Raw genomic sequence first — 12497 nt, 5'->3', positions numbered from 1 at the left:
TTTTTATGATGTCAGAATATTTGTTGATTATTCTTTTTACAACATTTGTAAATAAAGTAGTTGTCTCAGATTTTGCAAGATACTGTTGAGTGGGCTTGTCAGCATGCTGGCATGCTCATTTTGATGTATAGGCCTACTTAATATCAATAAATGTTTTGAATTTGTATTTGATTGAAAGTGTAAACAGTCTGGCAAAGAACTAAACATTGTTTACAAAAGAACTAAAATACCAATTAATGCCATTTGCCAAGTTAAAAATTACCGAAATACACAGTAGGTTTCTATAAAAAAAAAAAAAAACAGCGGTTACATTCACGACCATGTATAGAAAATATCTGTCAAAATCAGCCTTTCCTATAAAAGCAAACGAAATAAATCAGGATTTATGATAAGTAATAACATAGGCCTACTCTCGAGTCTTTTGATAACCCATAAACACTATTGTACTCTAGAACAAACTTCCTATAGATCAGAAAGCCATAACATATAATTAAATGGACGCAGTCTAGTACACCACTTGCTCTTATCAATCTTACTTATATTGATTCGTTTAACCTATGCTCTTCAATTATAGGCCTACGTCTGGAATAATAAACAAAAGCTCAAATCCACTCTAAGGGAACTACCCCAAATTTATCAACAACTTCAATCTTCGGATTCTTAGTAAATCAATTAACGAATATATCAAATGACATGGGGATTTCATATCCACATTTCCCTTTTATTTCCAAATTAGTGGTATCATTTGTTGACTGTATTCATCACAATTATGATTTAACTGATTTTGTAATAATTGCGAACTCATTTGAGCGCAGAAAGCTGAAGATGAGTTTCATATAGAACTAGTCATTTTACTAGTCCAGACTTATTCATTGTCAAAATAGATATTTTGTTTGGATATGGAAATTAATTAAATTAGATAATAAAATCTAGGAGTATTTTTAATCTTTAAATGAATGAATAATGAATGAAAGAGAGAAAGGAAACGAATATTTAGTAATACCGAACGCCTCCAAATGTTTGTTGACAAAATGGTTGTTTTGTTGTTGAGCCCATCGACGAAGTTGCGATAAACACTCAACCTAACGTTGTCACCGAAGTTCACTTTACGAAGCTTGTAATTATTGTGATTATACATTCAGTGCTTTATCTGTTACAGTATTAATATGGATTTTTATAGGCGTTTGTGGAGCCGATAAATGAAAGCAAGTTCAGCCGACGTCTTTCAGCTGAAAACGGTCCCCCTCTCCCATCGGTACTTTCATTACTTGATATTATAAGTGTGTTCGTCTTATGTAGATCTAAATTATCGCTTAAACAATGGTATGTTGTATAAACTCATTCTAGTCCTAACTATACTCAGAACCCGGAACCTTAATTGCTGTGGCCTAACCTACCTGGGTCTTTAACCTAATCCTCTTAACTTTGCACGCTAATTTTAGGTTCCCTTATTTAGCGAATAATAAGTAAAAGATTTTTTTCTTTACAGAACAACAACGCATTTTTGGGAAGAGTTTCATGGAGGACAATCAATTGGTAAGTACAAGATTGCAGAAATATAAAAAATGCCTTAACGGTCATATTAACGTAGCATAAAACCATATGTATACACCAAAACTCTGATATTATAAAATAGCAAGGTGATGTAGGTACGTTTTGTGGAGGGTTTGGCCATCCCAAGTCAACAAATATCACTTTGATAGAGCAAATTGGTGCTCGACCCAGCCTTTGTCCGCCAGTATACAAACCTTCGACATTCTGTAATCATAAAAAACTATCAAAAATTATTTAGATGCTTCAATGAGAAATTGCATTTGGGTGTCTCAAGTATTAATATGAATTGTGAGTTGTGATGACAACATTAAATTTTAATGATTTGAAGCATTAAGTAGAATATGTTTACTACAAAATGAGTAATTCTTACCTCTGCAAATAACTGTTGTGCGGCAAATACTGTTTATCCATAAAATAGTTGCATCTTTAGGTATTTTGGTATATATTAACAAATGCACTGCTTAAAGTTACTATGATAATTTGCCTCTCAAAGTTACTATGATGTTTGCTGAGGAAGATGAAGGTATCCTGGCTTAGGTTAAGTATTGTTAAGGCATCAGTCTGATTGAAGTTTAGTAACCTTGCCATACCATAACTGTATATTTGTTCCTGTGCAAAATACAAACCTTCAGGCTCTTTACTGAGGAGTATTATTTCAGCGAAAGCTGAAACCAGCCGATAAACTTTTTGTCAGTGTAACTACCCATCTCTAGTTAGCGTAGGGGGGGTAGCGGGGTAGGTTAACCCTCCCGCTCACACCAGCACTAGCAACTAACCGCCACTTTTGATTTCTGGTCGATAGAGTAAAGACGCAGTCTCTCTCCCGTCAACACCCTTTTAACCGGTTACGGCTAAAAACAACTGGCCTAATGTTTATTAAATTTCCTTTTGAGCTGCCTTCCTTACACAGGTTCCCTGGGCAAGGGAGGTAGCAAGAGGTCACGGCCTTTACCTCTGCTGCTCACCCAGTGTTCGCTCAGCTTCGGCGGGCGGCCATGAGCAATGGCTGACAGGAACTCCTCGGAGTGGCTTGTAACGGGACCACAGGTCTCTGGAATGAGTTTCGGTTTCGTTCCAGAGGTTGTATGGTTTGCTGTTCCTTTAGTCGGGTTCGCCCGAAGGGAGGAGATGCAATCTGTACGATCGGAAGGTTCGCCTTAAAGTGTTGCACAGTCTGACCTTCCAAGGACGATGCAACACCCTTCCGAGCGGCACCTCCCTCGTCCGTGAGGAAGGAGGAGTTGATCGATCCTCTAGCGAGAGGAGAGATCTTCTCCAACACTCGCTTCTGCATGGCAGCTCCCTCGTCCGCGAGGCGATGCACCATAGGAAGGAGGAGTTGATCAATCCTCTTGCGAGAGGGAAGATCTTCTCCAACACTCCCTTCTGAGCGGCAGCTCCCTCGTACGCGAGGGGATGCGCCATAGGAAGGAGGGGTTGATCAATCCTCTCTTGCGAGAGGAGAGATCTTCTCCAACACTCCCTTTTGAGCGGCAGCTCCCTCGTACGCGAGGCGATGCACCGTAGGAAGGAGGAGTCAATCAATCCTCTCTAGCGAGAGGAAAGATCTTTCCAACACTACCTTCTGAGTGCAGCTCCCTCATACGTGAGGCGATGCGCCATTGGAAGAGGTGTTGATCTCTCTTCTAGCTTGCGAGAAGAAATTTTCTCCTGTTTCGTACCCTCAGGGTATGAAATGAGCCTCGTTACATTTTCCCTCTGGAAAATTTACCGCGGATGGTGAAGACTGTCGGCTGCTTGCGGCTGCCTCCTTCCCCATCAAGTCTTATAGGCCTTAAATCTTCGGGGTTATTGCTACATCATGCTTTTGGACACAACAAAGCTCTTAGAGTTTTGTAAGGCCGAGCTTTTTTGGACTTGTGCCTCATAGTTTCTAACTCTAACAAGGGAGAAACAGTGGATTAAGTCCAGCACAGCCTCTAAGTTCCCTTCGAGGGAATGACATAAGGCTACTCACCTCGCAATTTTTTTGGGGGGAGGGTAGGAGTACTAAGAGGAGGTGAGGGATTTCTCGCTTCATGCGAGACCCTCACCTCGCCAGGTTTGCCCGAAGCGAGGTTTTGCGAAATCCTCGCCTTAGTACCCGTAGTAAGTTTGTGAACCCTCCTTGCCAAAGCTAGAGTAGCGTATGCTACTGGGTCTAGCTAGAAAGAAGATTGCTGGTGCTTTCTATATTCTCGTTCACGGGCTCTCGCTGGCATTCGTGGACGATTGCCAGCGCTTTGTGGGCGCTCGCCAGTGTTTGCTAAATAGATGGTGTTCACAGATTCTGGCAAGCGTTTGCGAGCGCTCGACAGCATTTGCTGGCAACCCTGCACGAAAGCTTTCTGGGACAACAAACCCTTCATGCAAGACTTCGCTTTTGCATGGGTATCTCTCGGCCCTGAGACGCTTTACATAACTACAGACGTTTGGTAAAATTCTATAAAAGGCTGAAATGAAGTCCTGTGGCGCATGCGCTCTCGCCAAGACAAAACCTGAGAGTTATTGCCACGAATACGGTTTATTACCGATGGCTTGAGTCAGCCGCATGCATCAATGTGTTTCTGAACACAACGAGTTCTCGTTAGACACCAAGTTTCGGGGAATATAATCCTTCTGGGTTATTTTCTTGGGCTTTGTTGCCCGACGAAATAGAGAGCTTATGATTATACCCTTACAAAGTTGTAATCTTAAGCCTGTAGTCCCAAGATTGTTAGTTTCTGCTCACATTTACAAATGATAGCAAACTCCGTTCAGAAGGTGGCCAGACGAATGTTGTCGGCTTTTCATTACTTTTAGGAATGTTAGCAAGCCTCTCCCACAAGGCAAGCAGGCAAACAATGGAGTTATAATCGCTAAACTAGCTGCATGTTTTGTTTTACACATCTTAAGAATACTACAGCTTGTCGACGATCAAATTCCTTTGGCAATAATGTTGCGATTCCTCGCACATATAATATTCCCTCGACCAGTCTCAAACTTGTTGTCAAACGTTTACCCGGATGCAAAGAGGTTACGCATGCGCGGCTATAGACGGACATGCGCATATGCGAACAAGCAAACTTGCTGCTGACGAGGAATATAGACCATCTTACTCTTAGAGCTCAGTTCTAATAAATCATTAGTGTTGATGGCTATATTCCTTAAGGGGAACCAGGTTATGCATTACTCTTTTTCCTTCCCGTAATCAGATATACTGGATATGTGGTCTCCCTTCATCTCAGGCAGTCCTTCCTAATTTCCAATCGGAGGTCTCAGTTTAAAAATAATAATACTGAGACCAGAAACTTCACATAAGTGAATCGGTTTCCTGAAAGGGAATATTCGAAACTTATTCCAGTTTTGCCGATCGGAGACGAAGAAATACAAATGTTTTCATTGTTTATAGGAAGGAGGTCTCGGTTATGAACGTTCTCCAACCGAGTTCTGTACACTGCTAATACTGTAATTCGGGTTACGCCCATATGTTCGTCCGCCTCCCTGTCCTGTGTTACGGTTCCGTAGATGGACTTATGCATACATTACCTATCCAACAATAGATTGGAGATAAATCTCAATCTTAGCTTTCGGAGGTAATTGGGTGCGATCAGTCATTACCGACCAGTCTCTTGCCCGAAAGCGATCACTAGGAGATTCGCTGTAATAACATCTTCCTTTAAGGAGTACTGTCTACCCTGGTTTACTGATTTTATCCTACTTACTCGGCCAACTCCCATTGTGTTGGTGGAAGTTGGAGTTAATCCCCCCCACCCTTCATAGCAGGTGTGTGCAAACTGTTGCACTTCTTGACATCAGCCTGAGAGGTTACTACGCAATCTCTAGACCCCTCTCGAGGAGCTGAGGAGGATTGACTTTGCGCTGGAAGGTCTAGGTCGCTTGTTCCACTCGATGGAACTTGCTAACCTTTAGGAGGGCGCAATAGAGACAATCCCGAGGTATTGTTGACATCCTACTGGGTATTGGTTGACCAAGTAGCCCAGAGCCCTTCTCACTTTCCAATGATGGGGAAGGAATTTTTCCTCACAGGTGCTGATAAAACCTTTCTCCCGCAGTCTTAATAGCCTGTTATGAGGAGCGCATAACACTACTCACTAGGCTGCTGTGGGAGACAGTTCGTAGGAAAATACCTTGTTCCATCTTACTCGGGCGTTAACACACACTAGTTTCGCAAGGAAATCTTGAACGGTGTTGCTCACAAATTCACAGAGTAAGGTGGGCGGACAAACTCTTCTGCCAGACTGAAAGAGGCACTTCACCTCTGCAACACAGAATGCTCTCTTGGGCGAGTCTTTAAATCAAGAACCGCAAACACAAGAAGCATGGTACGGTATAAAGGCGAGTCCTACATCACGGAACCTGGGCAAGCTGAGAAAGGTACGCAGGGGTAGATCTGTTGCCCAGGAGAACTGGGAAAAGCTCACAAAGCAGTGTGTAATTCCAGTTCCCATCTTGTGGTTGGGCAAACTGGAAGGAGCTTGCTCCACCAGTTTTGCCTCACAATCATGGACTCGCCCCTCACAAGTGCACACATAGCAATTACATTTAAAGAGCTGAAAGGCTCTGTTTTTGCAGCTCTCACCTCGCGAGCATACGCTTCCAGCAGGACAAACTGGAAGAGGTGCTCAAACCAGCACACCTTTCTAACCCTCTCCTTGCCAACGCTTGCCCTTGCGAAAAGGGATGGCAGGTAGGCTCCACTTCACAGCCCGACCATCCTCAGACTGTTCCACCTTTGGTCAAGACCATACTAGGTAAGGCCTTTCTGTCAGGGGATCAAATACCGGCTGAGCTTTTTCACGAAAGGCAAACTGCTAACACCAGTGGCAAAACGGCTTGGGCATCTAACGTTTCTCGAAGTTAGTGCCTCACGGCTGACTCCACATACTGTCCTTGAGTACCCTAGTACCAATGGGACCCGAACAGAAGAGAGACCTGAGTTGGTGGGTGCTAGACACCAATTTCCTCAGAGGAGTAGATATCTCTCCTCCCCTTGATTTGTTGGTCTTCATAGATGCATTAAAAGAAAGGGTTGGGGGGGGGGGGTCATCTGTTACACCTGACGGCATCCGGACTTTGGTCCGAATCCGTAAGGTGGTGCCACATAGCCGTCGGGATATGAAGTATTTCCATTAACCCCTTTTAGGGCATTATGTAGTGCTGATGAGCATCAACATTACAGTAGTGTCCCACTTAAACAAACAAGGAGAGACCTTGTCACATCACCTATGCATGCTAGCTGTGAAAATCCTCAGGTGGACAGAAGGGAATTTGGTAGCCTTAACAGCACTCTTCGTTCTGCGCAAGAACGTGCTGGCGAACAATCTGAGCAGGCAGTCAGAATGGGCAATCAACCTGTCCGTGACGTCCCTAAACCGGAACTGTCGGTGTACTTCTCACCAGTACTGGTACCACAAGTGTTCTTGTAGGACGCTTTTCAACACCTGTGGGACAAAATGGACATCCATGCGTTCCCTTTCTCCTGCTTAGTAAGGAGGTTATTGAACAGGATAAGGGCATTGCAGATCTAGCATTGACCCTCTTAGCTCTGCTATGGCAGCATGCAGAATGGTTGCCGGACCTTCTACATGTGCTCATAGAGTCACCGAGAGAGCTCCCTCCACTTCCCGAGTTACTCAGACAACCACATGTGAAGATTTTCCACTAAACTATATCATCATTATGTCTTCACACCTGGAGGCTATCCAGCAACTGCTAGCAAGAGAGGCTTTTTGAAGCTGGTTGCTAGGCGTATGGCAAGATACTTTTGGGAGTTTTCGTTTGTGGTGTATCAGGCGAAGTGGTCCGTCTTTTGTGGTGGAGGTTATGGACGGGATATCTCTCCACTCAGTGCCAGTGTTCCAGCAGTAGCGGAGTTTTTACTGTTCCTCGGGAGGCGGTTGGGGGACTCGCTCAGTGTCAGTGGGGAAAGGCTTTCGTTCAGCCTTGAACATTGTCTTCAAACTGAATTGAGTTAACATTTCCTCCTTGACGGAATTGTCACTCCTCATATGGAACTTCAAGCGTTCCTGCCATCAGTCAAAAGTTAGACCACCTCCTTGAAACGTTGTCAGGGTCGTACGTTCACAGAAAGGAGCCTCTTTAGTCTCTATGTCAAGCTTTGGATAAAGACTTGACCTTAAAGACAGTTTTCTTTTGGCCCTGACTTCTGCAGGAAGACTCAGCGAGCTACAAGGTCTTCCATTTGACATCACCCATTCAGGGGGATGGGTGGCAAGTCACACTCGGTTTCGCCCCTGAGTTTGTTGCAGACCCGAAATCTGTCCTTAGCGAATCGTAGATTCGGGGCCTTTCGGATTGGGAGTCTCTGATCGGTAACAGACGATACTGATCGACTGTCACTATGCCCTGTAAGGACGATGAGGTTATACGTCTTAAGGATGAGAAGAACTCGACCCAAGATCATCAAGCTGTTCGTCAGCACGGGGAAGACCAAGAGGAGAATCACGAAGAACTTGATCTCCTCTTGGATCAGATGAGTAATAGAAAGGGCCTCAGACACCTCGATGACAGGTAGACGTCCCTGTGCCCATGATGTCAGTAGAGTAATACTGTACTTTCCTAGCATTCCACAGAATTTTCTGTTCAGCAGGTACTGCAAGCAGGCAGGTGGAAACATCAAACAATGTTCACCTCCTGCTACCTGCAAGACATAACCCACAGGAGCCTAGACATTCTCAATAGGTCCTGTGGTGGTTGCTCATAATGTGATCTAAACACCTCAGCTCCCTTGTGGGACAAGTATCAGAGGTTTGAGGGTGGAGGTTATTCACAAAGTAAGTCTAGGATGAATTTAGTAGTGACTGGTCACTTCCTCCTTCATCTTCCCCTCTTGGGGTGCAGCATTCGGGGAACCCTGCACAGTTGACCTCGTACTTCTGTGGGTGAGTTTCACGCTCTTTGGACAACCCCATATACATGTTATGTCCCCATCCTCCTGTCAGAGGGCACGGCACGAATAGCTACTATGTATGTTCCAACAGATTAATTCCTTATCCTCCAGCAATGATTGTCCAGGCTCTTATCCTGCAAAGATAACGTGGTGCAGGATCCCTCAAGGTATCACCATACAGAAGCCGTCCCGTGACAGTTGCCAGCCAGTTGGTTTGGAATTCCACCCACCTAAAGGTGAGTCTCCTTAGTAAAGAGTGGAAGGTTTGTATTTTGCACAGGAACAGATGACAAATTTGGAAGTAATTTGTATTTTTTCCTAGCAATACAAGCCTGGAGCTCTTTACACATACTGACCCGCCAACGCAAACCCCTTGAAAGTCCTGCTGCAATTACAAAAGTGACGGTTAGTCGCTAGTGCTGGTGTCAGCGGGAGGGTTAACCTGTCCCGCTCCCCCCCATCCTCCGCTAACTAGCGGTGGGTAGTTACACCCTGACAAAAAGTTTATCGGCTGGTTTCAGTTTTCGCCGAAATAACACTCAATAAAGAGCTCCAGGTTTGTATTGCTGGAAAAAATACAAATTACTTCCAAGTTTGTCATGTTTGGACATTTTGTGAATGATCAGAACTAGGAGATGAATTTCACTGTAGTCATTTTGTATCTGAGAGTTTGGTCGTTTTGTAACCGTTTTTTGTTGTTTCATAACGTATAAGGATACAGTGGAACCTCTACACACGAACGTATCTACATCCGAATTTTCCAACATCCGAAGTAAAATTCGAGCAAATTTTTTACTCTACACCCGAATTTTATTTCGACACACGAAGTAAACATTACGCCATTGAGCGTCGATTGCTCAGTTCTCTATTCTTGTGTGTATCGTGTGGTTGTCCTCTGTTTGGTCTGTTATTAACATTGCTTATTTTCTTCCTTTTCTCACATTTCCTTTTTGATTTTACCTATAATCATGGTGCCTAAGAAGCTAAGTTTCAGTACAGGAAGAAGGCAATTCTTTCATTAGAATTGAAGCAAGAAATTATAGAAAAACATGAGAGCAGTGCGCATGTGAGTGATACTGTATGGCTAAACAATATGGCCGGAATAGGCCTATGATCTCGAGGATCATCAAGCTGAAGGCAGCCATTAAAGCAAATAACCATCTAAGGGGATCACCATTATTACAAGACATCGTAGCAATACCCTGGAAGAGATTGAATGCCTTTTGTTGATAGGGATAAAGGACAAAGAGATTGTTGGCAACGATCATTTGTGAGAAGGGCCAGCGTGATGAACAGAAAGAAAGAAAAAAGTGAAGCAAAGAAAACTATGATAGCATTACCAAGCTCTTTTAAATAAGACTTCTCTCTTTTTCTGTTTCTCTCTAAACATTGCATTAACATGTTCTTTAAATAAAATTCTCTCTCTCTCTCTCTCTCTCTCTCTCTCTCTCTCTCTCTCTCTCTCTCTCTCTCTCTCTCTCTCTCTCTCTCTCTCTCTCTCTTCTTCGCTGTTATAGTGTTAGATATGTCTATTATTTTTTTTCCGAGAGAGAGAGAGAGAGAGAGAGAGAGAGAGAGAGAGAGAGAGAGAGAGAGAGAGATTAAAAAAAAATGTGTTTAGTGTACATATGATTTTTAACAGCGTCAACGAGTTGTAAAACAATCAAATATAACTAAGAAAGTAATAACAGCTAATCTGAATTCGTTTATTAACTAAAACAAATATTGATACAAACACACTCGTGTGCGTATGCACAAACACACACACAGGTGCAAAAATTGCTACGCAGTAAGAGAGACCGGTGAGGAGGTAGAGATGGGGACTGCGATAACATACCGTAACTCGTCACTGAAAGTGATGAAAATAAAAAATGAAAAAAAAAAAAAATGTAAAAAATATGAATTACAGTATCAAAATAAAAAAAAAAATAAATAAGCTAAGTTAGATTAAAATTTCCGTAGTGTAAGTTACGGTATGTTATCGCAGTCACCATCTCTACCTTCTTGCCGATCATGTCTCCTCGTGCGTGTGTGTGTGTTTGCGCATACGCACACGAGTGTGTTTGTATCAATATTTGTTTTATTTAATAAAGGAATTCAGATTTGCTGATATTGTTTTTTTGGTTACATTTAACTGTCTTTCAACTCGTTAACGCTGTTAAAAATCATATGTACACAACACATTTTTGTTTAATCTCTCATTTTTGTTTAATCTCTCTCTTTTGTTTAATCTCTCTCTCTCTCTCTCTCTCTCTCTCTCTCTCTCTCTCTCTCTCTCTCTCTCTCTCTCTCTCTCTCTCAGAAAAAAATAATAGCCGTGTCTAACACTAACAGTGAAGAAGAACAAAAGAGAGAGAGAGAGAGAGAGAGAGAGAGAGAGTATTTATTTAAAGAACATGTTAACACCATGTCTACCTTCTCGCCGATCGTCTGTCTCCTACTGGCGTAGCAAATCCTACACCTGCATTGGCATGTCTCTAAGGTAAAGTGGCAATAAAACACATTTTTTATTTATTATTTCTTTATAATTATCTTTTTTTACATGCTTCTTTCATATTATGCAGTTATGTTATTGTTATGTGTAATTATGTGTAGCCATTTATTAAGGATTTATTATGGGTTTTTAGGCTGAGGAACGAATTAAATGAATTACCATGTATTCTTATGGGAAAATTCGTTTCTACATCCGAACATTTTCTACATACGAAGTTGGTTGTGGAACGAATTAAATTCGTATGTAGAGGTACCACTGTATGTATTTTTTTTATTGATTTGTTCTATTGTTCTTTGTTGTTTGTAAACTGCGTTGATATATATTTAATTAGTTTACGTAGATGTTCATCAAAGTATGTTTCTTTACTTCATCAGGGAGACGCAAATATTCCCTCTGTATATTGTAAGTGTGTAACGTACATAGTGCTTATGTCACTTATAAGAACATAAGAAGTTAAGTAGTTATTTTAGAATATGTGTAGGCATAACAACTGTGTCACATTTCCTTATCGTTTTCATCGCTTTTTTGATGTCAAAAATTGTCAGGTTAAGACCAAATGTACTTTATGTTTACTTAAGAAGAGAAAACATTGTACTGTAATTGCGTTTTTTTATATCTTCATTACATACATACATACATACATAAATACATACATACATACATACATACATACATACATACATACATACAGGTAGAAATAAGACCTTAATATTGCGTCTGCAGCGGGAGTATACTCGTAGTTAAAAATCAATAACAAAAGTAAATTGAAAATCCACTTAACTGTACTGCATATCCTGTGAGTCCATCTTTTGCATAGATGACATAAGATGGCCTGTGGTTTGAGGCGTACAGTTTTGTCACACACAACAAAAGCATCCAAGATTTTTATTGTAACACCATATAACAATTCAGATACACATATGAGATAAGGAATCCTTGCAACATTTACATTTAGTTTTCATGATTAAAACTGGGATTGTCAGAATAAGGTACTGTATACTCAAGATAATAATTGTTTCCATGCAAACTGTTGTTAATTATTGAATCATGCCTTAACCACAGTACAGTTTTCAAAAAAATATTAAAACAAACTGATAAAACAAATCACATATCTTTATAGGTTAAGGAATGACCAAAAATGACCAACTTCTTCGATACCAAAGGCACGGGTACGAGATGACTAGATCCCCATCAGTCCTCCATAAATAAGGACTTTATTCTAGGTCATGTGGTGAAAGTTTAAGTAGTTCCTGCACGAGTACAAACCATCATCCTTTAATAGGAGTATGAATTCAGTGAAGCTGGAACGGTCATTAAGAATTGAACAAAGTAGTCACTGTATAACTGCAGGCATGTGGCGTATAAGACCTGCTCACCTGTCAGTCATTACGATTACCACTTTCGACTTTGACTGTAATCAATATGCACATTCTCGTACTCTCTCTCAAATTTGGCTTTGTTTCTACACATAATACAAACCCTTAACCTTTAGTAAGAGGATATCATCGACAAAGAAGTTGGCAGTCTTGTGGTGGG

General features: G+C 41.7%; 1 long non-coding RNA gene across 1 annotated transcript; it reads left to right on the top strand.

Annotated features, from left to right (window-relative positions):
* The first annotated feature begins 1018 nt into the window (after positions 1-1018).
* Positions 1019-12187, top strand: LOC137637295 (uncharacterized). The gene is made up of 3 exons (XR_011043534.1): positions 1019-1117; positions 1490-1536; positions 12082-12187. It is a non-coding gene; the product is annotated as an uncharacterized lncRNA (long non-coding RNA).
* The last annotated feature ends 310 nt before the right edge of the window (positions 12188-12497 follow it).

This window comes from Palaemon carinicauda, unplaced genomic scaffold (genome assembly GCF_036898095.1).
Source record: "Palaemon carinicauda isolate YSFRI2023 unplaced genomic scaffold, ASM3689809v2 scaffold638, whole genome shotgun sequence".
In the NCBI taxonomy this organism is placed as follows: Eukaryota; Metazoa; Arthropoda; class Malacostraca; order Decapoda; family Palaemonidae; genus Palaemon; species Palaemon carinicauda.
The sequence above is the reverse complement of the archived record's forward strand: the minus strand, read 5'-3'. Positions and strand labels throughout refer to the sequence as shown.